The sequence below is a fragment of the Rutilus rutilus genome, assembly GCF_951802725.1.
Source record: "Rutilus rutilus genome assembly, chromosome: 10".
Taxonomy (NCBI): domain Eukaryota; kingdom Metazoa; phylum Chordata; class Actinopteri; order Cypriniformes; family Leuciscidae; genus Rutilus; species Rutilus rutilus.
This window is the reverse complement of record NC_140215.1, coordinates 1,515,036-1,522,491: the sequence shown is the minus strand read 5'-3', so window position 1 is coordinate 1,522,491 and position 7,456 is coordinate 1,515,036. Positions and strand designations below refer to the sequence as shown.

The following is a 7,456-nucleotide window of genomic DNA, read 5'->3' as shown; positions in this document are numbered from 1 at the left end:
TCGTACCTTAACTGTAATATGCAATTACTTTCCACTGCACTTTCACTCGGATAGCTTCTGTCCAAACTTTATTTGCACTACTTTAAATCCATTGTTATACTGCTCATTAGCCTAACTTATACATATATCTATTTGTTAAATTCTGTTTATAGTAATAGCCATCTGTATATTATGCTCACATTCTGTTTATAGTAACAGCCATCTGTATATATATTCATAGTACATATCTATCTGTAAAATTCTGTTTATAGTAACAGCCATCTGTATATTATATTCAGTACATATCTATCTGTAAACATTCTGTTTATAGTAATAGCCATCTGTATATTATTATATTCAGTACATATCTAGCTGTAAACTCTGTTCACAGTAATAGTTATCTGTATATTATATTCATAGGACAATCTATCTGTAAATTTTTGTTTATAATAGTATTCAACTCTATATTTATTCAGTACATATCCATGTTCTGCACTTATGGAACCACTGTATATCCTGCACTTGCTGCTATTGCACTTCTGGTTAGACCTAAACTGCATTTCGTTGCCTTGTACCTGTACTTGTGTAATGACAATAAAGTTGAATCTAATCTAATCTAATCTAATAATGGCGAATTGTAGCTTTCAGTGATACGGGTGTAAATAAGTCGATCGATAGGCGCGACCACGCGTGTAATGCTAGCGGGCTAAGGCTAGTAGCGGAAGTTCGAAAGGTTGGATATAAGTAGCGATATCAGAGCAATCCGATTGTTTTTTTAAGGAGAATAGTATTCCAGATATGTTCACACGCTATAAAAATGAAAAAGTTCGTTTGTAAAAGAGTGTAAAGAAGAAAATCAAGGTTTCTGAATTCATTCGACGGAGCTCCAAACACAACAATGCACTCAAAACTACTCCACACAGTCCTACTCCACTGAGGAGAGCCGCGTGTCCTTCATATGTTCTCTACTCACTGGTCGAGCTCTGGAATGGGCCACTGCACTCTGGTATGGAGGTCAGCTCTCTTTCCCTTCTTATAACGAATTTCTGACTCAATTTAGAGAGGTGTTTGAACACTCAGCGGGAGGAAAGGATCCAGGTGAACTACTGCTCACGTTACGCCAGGGAAATTCGACCGCAGCGGACTACACGCTCTCTTTCCGTACCCTTGCTGCTCAAACTGGATGGAAGGAGGAACCTCTTAAGCTCATTTATCGCAAGGGACTTAACCCGAACCTCCAAGGAGAGCTGGCGTGTCGCGACGACGGTAAAACTTTAAATCAAATTATGGAGCTTGCTATCCGCCTTGACAATTTGTTACGCTCCCGACGCACACCTCCCAGATCTAGTCCTCTTGAGTATACTCTCCCCAGCGTGGAGTCGGAACCCATGCAGATTGGCTACACACGCCTCTCCACAGCGGAGCGGGAGAGGAGACGCCGTAATCATCTCTGTATGTACTGTGGAGAAGCAGGACATCTGAAGGCCACCTGTCCGGTTAATCCAGCTCTCAAGAATTCTGCTACGGTGAGTTCTAATCGCTCTTCTAGACTATTTTCTGTGGAAAGTTCTCTGAAAGTTAATGAACTGGATTTAGACATAAAAGCCTTGATTGATTCAGGAGCTGCTGGAAACTTTATCGACCTTGCTTTTGCCAAAACTCATCGTGTTTCTCTCCTCGCATGTGAGTCCTGTGTTACCGTGGAAGCCCTGGATGGGCGCCCCCTAGGGTCTGGAGAGGTTCAATACATCACTCAACCCCTCACGCTCAGCTTCGGGAAACAGCACTCTGAAACCATCTAGTTCTTCACAATCCACTCACCTGGGCATCCAGTAATTTTAGGACTTCCATGGCTGGAGAGACATAACCCCCAAATTTCCTGGTCTGAGGGGAGAATTTCCCGGTGGTCCGAATTTTGCCAGTTCAATTGCAAGGCAGCTGTCCAAGGTACTGAGCTCCACAACACTTCCCTTAAGGGAGTGGATTTTCAGAAAATTCCCTCTGAGTATCATGATCTCGCTTTGGCTTTCAGCGAAACTGAGGCTTCTCACCTTCCTGCTCATCGTGCTGGCGACTGTGCTATAGAGCTTTTACCTGGGGCTGTAATTCCACGCGGAAGAGTTTATCCGCTGTCACAACCTGAGACTGAGGCTATGAAGGCGTACATTGACGAACAGCTGGCAAAAGGTTTTATTACCACTTCTACATCTCCGGCCTCCGCCGGATTCTTTTTCGTCAAGAAGAAGGACGGGGGTCTCCGGCTGTGCATAGATTATCGTGGTCTAAATGAGGTAACAGTCAAGTATCGCTATCCTCTTCCACTAGTCCCAGCAGCCTTGGAGATGCTCCGCACTGCCCGCTACTTTACCAAGCTGGATCTTAGGAACGCATTCAACTTGATTCGCATACGGAGTGGAGATGAATGGAAAATTTTCGACTACATCAGGGCACTATGAATACAGGGTTATGCCTTTCGGCCAATAGTCCTTCCGTTTTCCAGGCTTTTGTTAATGAGATTTTCCGGGACATGTTGCATCTGAAAGTTATTGTTTATATTGATGACATTCAGATTTTTTCTGATTCCCTTGAAGAACATGTCCAAGATGTTCGTGCGGTTCTCAAACGCCTGATTGAAAACCAACTCTATGCCAAGCTTTCCAAGTGCGAATTTCATCAGACATGCATCTCCTTCCTGGGCTATGTCATCAGTGCAGAGGGAGTCCTTATGGATGACGGTAAGGTCAAAGCTGTGGTTAACTGGCCCCAACCATCTTCTGTTAAAAAGCTGCAGCGCTTTCTGGGCTTTGCTAATTTTTACCGCAGATTTATCCGCAACTTCAGTGTGATTGCAGCTCCTCTCACATCTCTGCTTCGAGGAGGAGGTAAATATTTCAGGTGGACAGCGGATTGTACTGCGGCCTTTGCTCAACTCAAGGAGAAGTTTACCTCTGCTCCTATTCTCCATCACCCAGATCCAGAGAAGGAATTCATCGTGGAAGTGGATGCATCTAACACAGGTGTGGGGGCAGTATTATCACAGCGTCATGGTAATCCAGCTAAGATGTTTCCTTGTCCCTTCTATTCTCGCAAACTCAATTCTGCTGAAAGAAATTATGACGTGGGTGATCGCGAGCTTCTGGCCATGAAGACCGCCTTTGAGGAGTGGAGGCACTGGCTGGAGGGAGCCCGTCAACCATTTACAGTGCTCACTGATCATAGGAATTTGGAGTATATCAGGTCTGCTAAACGTTTGAATTCTCGCCAGGCTCGCTGGTCTCTGTTTTTCTCAAGATTTGATTTCAAGATTACTGACAGACCGGGTTCCCAGAACGGCAAAGCTGACGCCCTTTCCCGCCAGTTCGATGATCCAGCCGACGAATCCAAGCCTGAACCCATTATTCCTACTGCTCTCATCGTGGCTCCCGTTCAATGGGACATCATCTCTGAAATCACCACTTCACTGAGTAAACATCCCGCTCCGCCAGAATGCCCCGCTGACCACTTCTTCGTTCCACCAGATCTCCGCCACCGTGTGCTTCAATGGGTTCACTGCACTCCCAGCGCAGGTCATCCAGGTATTGCAGCCACCATTCAGTTAGCCTCAAATCGCTTTTGGTGGGCTTCTCTTCAGTCTGACGTTATCAAGTTTGTTCATCTATGCTCTGTCTGTAATACTGTGAAATCCTCCCATCTCAAGCCCGCAGGATTGCTGCAACCTCTGCCGGTACCACAACGTCCCTGGTCACACATCGCTGTGGATTTTGTAACGGATCTACCTCCATCTCAAGGATTCACTACCATCCTCTCCGTGGTGGATCGTTTCTCTAAGTCCTGCCGTTTCATTCCCCTGACCGGCCTGCCCACGGCCTTACAAACTGCAGAGGCTTTATTCAACCAGGTTTTCCGTCTGTTTGGCTTGCCCGAGGACATTGTGACTGACCGCGGTCCCCAATTTACCTCCCGTGTCTGGAGAGAATTGTGTGCTAAATTAAACATCAATGTCAGTTTAACTTCTGGTTACCATCCCCAGGGCAACGGGCAGGTTGAACGCCTTAACCAGGACTTAATTCGTTTTCTGAGAACTTACTGCTTCCAGAATCAACAGGACTGGAGTCGTTTTCTGGCCTGGGCGGAGTATGCCCAAAATTCCCTGCTAAAGCCTGCCACCGGTCTAACGCCCTTTCAATGTGTTCTAGGTTTCCAGCCTCCCCTTTTCCCGTGGGCCGGGGAGCCTTCCAACCTCCCAGCAGTAGATGCCTGGCTCCGGCGCAGCGAGGCCACTTGGGATGCTGCTCACGTCCATTTGCAGCGAGCCGTTCGCCGTTATCAGCATCAGGCGGATCGAAGGAGCGACCCGGCCAGATCCTCGATACCGACCCGGCCAGTGGGTGTGGCTTTCCACTCGAGATCTTCGTCTCAAGCTCCCATGCAAGAAGCTCTCTCCTTTACTCCCTGCTCAGTACAAAATCTCACCCACTTTTCATGTGTCCCTTTTCAGACCTGCTGTTGCTCCCAGGAGAGAGAGGAGCTGGGAGGAGGTCGCTGCTGTTCAGACTCCCCCCATTGAAGTGGACGGCGCGGAGGCTTTCCGGGTGCGAGAGATCCTGAACTCCAGACGCCGCGGCGGGGTTTTGCAATATCTCATTGACTGGGAAGGTTACGGTCCCGAAGAACGCTCCTGGGTCAGGTCTCAAGACCACCACTTTTGAATAAAAAACAATATCAAGACTATAAAACTCGTCAAATCTCCGCGAATCACAACAAACGTATCAGTGAGAACACTTGTTCAAATAGCACACACTTAAACCTGACTGCACATCACATTTTTGACTTTATTGATTCTGCTTTTATTCGTAACGCAATGGACCGGTCAACGGGACATAAATTAATCCTTAAAGGATGGGACTTTATGGGACATTTGCACAAAAATAATAAATAACTTACCGTAGCCTATTTTATAAGTCGCTCCAGAGTCGCATATCAGTCAAAAAATGCGTCACGAGGAAGAAAAAACATATAGGCCTATAGCTTAAGTCGCACTGGACTAAGTCGCATTTTTTTTAGAAATTTATTTTTAAAAAAAAAGAAAAAAACATGTTACAGACAGACAGTTCTCCGTTACGGACGTGAGCGCTCTAAAGCGGCACTAAACGAATGTTTTAAAACTTTCACAGACACCTCAAACTGAAAGCACAAAGCCTGTCTTTAAATTTAATTTCGTTTTGTATTAATTGTATCTTAATTTTAATCGATGTTTCATCAAAAAATTGTCTGGTTTTAATAAATAACACTGCATGAAAATTGGGATTTCCGACCCCGTAAACGGCCGCAAATCTCCCTAATTTTCGGCAGTTAACGACAATTTACAGCCTGTGAACGTCGCGTTCGTCTGTGCCGAATATTGTCGGAAACGAACCATGACGTATGCAGAGCGCTCGCGCCGGAGGTGTGAATGGCTCTAATTACCATATGAATAGCAGCTCCCGCCAGAGAAAGGCTTGAATTTCCTCACTCACTATTGGTTGAACCCACGTGGGTTAAACAAGAAAAATCACTCGTGATTGGTTGGCAGATCTGTTACTATTGGTCACCCTCGCTCATTTAAAATTCAAAAAATTATAATATTCATATAAATAATAATATATAAATTATTTTTATATTCATAATATGCTATTCTGTGGTATATTCATGTCATTGTTAACCTATGGACTACACTATTATTACCATCAAGGACATGAATTTATAAAGGAATGGAAAATTTGCCAGGGACATGCTGTTTATTCAAAGAAAGAGCTTTATTAGCACAAACACAAAACAATATACACCTATCTAAGCATAGATCATCTGCACACACAACAAATTGGAAGCTCAGTGTCTGTTTTCATCTTCGGAGCTGTAGTAGGTGACTAGCGGCGTTCTCTCTGAATTCGATCCACTTTGAAAACGTCTGTGGTGCGTTGCCCTGTATTTAGGAGTCGCCTCTAATCTCGACTGCAGCGTAGCACAGAGCTCTGTGAGCTCCTGGCTGGTGGTTGAACTTCATCGGACATCAGATCTATGGTGGCGCACTTCCAAATGCCCACGCCATCCTCACCTAGCACACCGTCTCGCTTCTAGCAGCTGTAAAAACAACCAATACAGACAATCAGTACTGTGATGCACTGTGTATGGACACAAAACATCTATTAATGCACGTGAAAAATAGTCACATTGACTAAAAATCTTACCCTCTTTCTTCTCGCTCGACTCCGAGCTGAACTCTTAACAGCTTCGGGCTGCAATGCCAGATCTGGTTGTTTGTACCTGAAGCTCCTGCGTACTGTCTCGTAGTATGTCTTACAGGCAGCTGGAAAACAATTAAATGAGAGTGATATGAATAAAAACAACGCAAGTCACAGTAAAATGAAACAAGGAGAAAATAGTAAAAGTTACTTACAATGTCGTCATGATCAGTGTCATGAAAATCTGGACTTGCAGACATAGCTCTGAGTAAATGTGAGGTTACGCCCTCGTTATGAGGCGAGGTTACTCTATGGAAACAAAATGTATGATTAAGATCGTAAACTATAACGGATCTATTTTCTTATACAAGAGAATGAAAGCATATTCTTCGAATCTTACCTTTAAAATGTTTGTAAGTTTTTATGAAAGTAAAAAAATAAAAGAATGTAAGTTTCTTTTTTTTTTACCTTGATCCAGTTCGTAGCGCCCACAATTTGTCTCAGAGTTGTGAAGATGGCATACTGCTTCCTGTAAATTACAGGATTATTTACAATTATTAAACAAATAATAGCCATCAATCCCATGACCTCTTGCTTTATGATGAAATCATGAAAAACAGAATATTCTTACATTTCACAAGGCCTGACAAAATACAGCTGCAGGTAACTAGCGGCATTCTGTCTGAATTCGGTCCATTTTGCAGACGTCTGTGGTGCGTTGCCCTGTACTTTGGAGTCGACTCTAATCTCGACTGCAGCGTGGTACAGAGCTTGGTGAGCTCCTGGCTGCGACAGGACGGAGGTCGCACAATCCATCCAGACACCCCGCCGACGATACCGTCTTCCTCATCAGACATCAGGTCTATGGTAGCACACTTCCGAAGGCCCACCTCATCCTCAGCTAGCACACTCTGTCTCGCTTTTAGCAGCTGTTAAAACCAATAAAGACAATCAATACTGCGCAATGCACTGCGTATGGACAACACACATCTATTAATGCACCTGAAAAATAGTCACATTGACCAAAAACGAATCTAATCTAATAAATTTTACCGTCTTTCTTCTCGCTCGACTCCGAGCTGAATTCACCACAGCTTCCGCCTGCAATGCAAGATCTGGTTGTTTGTACCTGAAGCTCCTGCGCACTGTCGTGTAATATGTCTTAAAGGCAGCTGGAAAACAATTAATTGAGAGTGATATTAATAAGAACAACGTAAGTCACAGTAAAATGAATAAGAACAACATAAGTCACAGTA

General features: G+C 44.3%; 1 long non-coding RNA gene across 1 annotated transcript; it reads right to left on the bottom strand.

Moving 5' to 3' along the window:
• Positions 1-6,437: 6,437 nt before the first annotated feature.
• LOC311298136 lies at positions 6,438-6,958 on the bottom strand. The gene is made up of 3 exons (XR_014628914.1): positions 6,832-6,958; positions 6,669-6,729; positions 6,438-6,509 (listed from the first exon to the last, which is right to left on the bottom strand). It is a non-coding gene; the product is annotated as an uncharacterized lncRNA (long non-coding RNA).
• Positions 6,959-7,456: the final 498 nt, after the last annotated feature.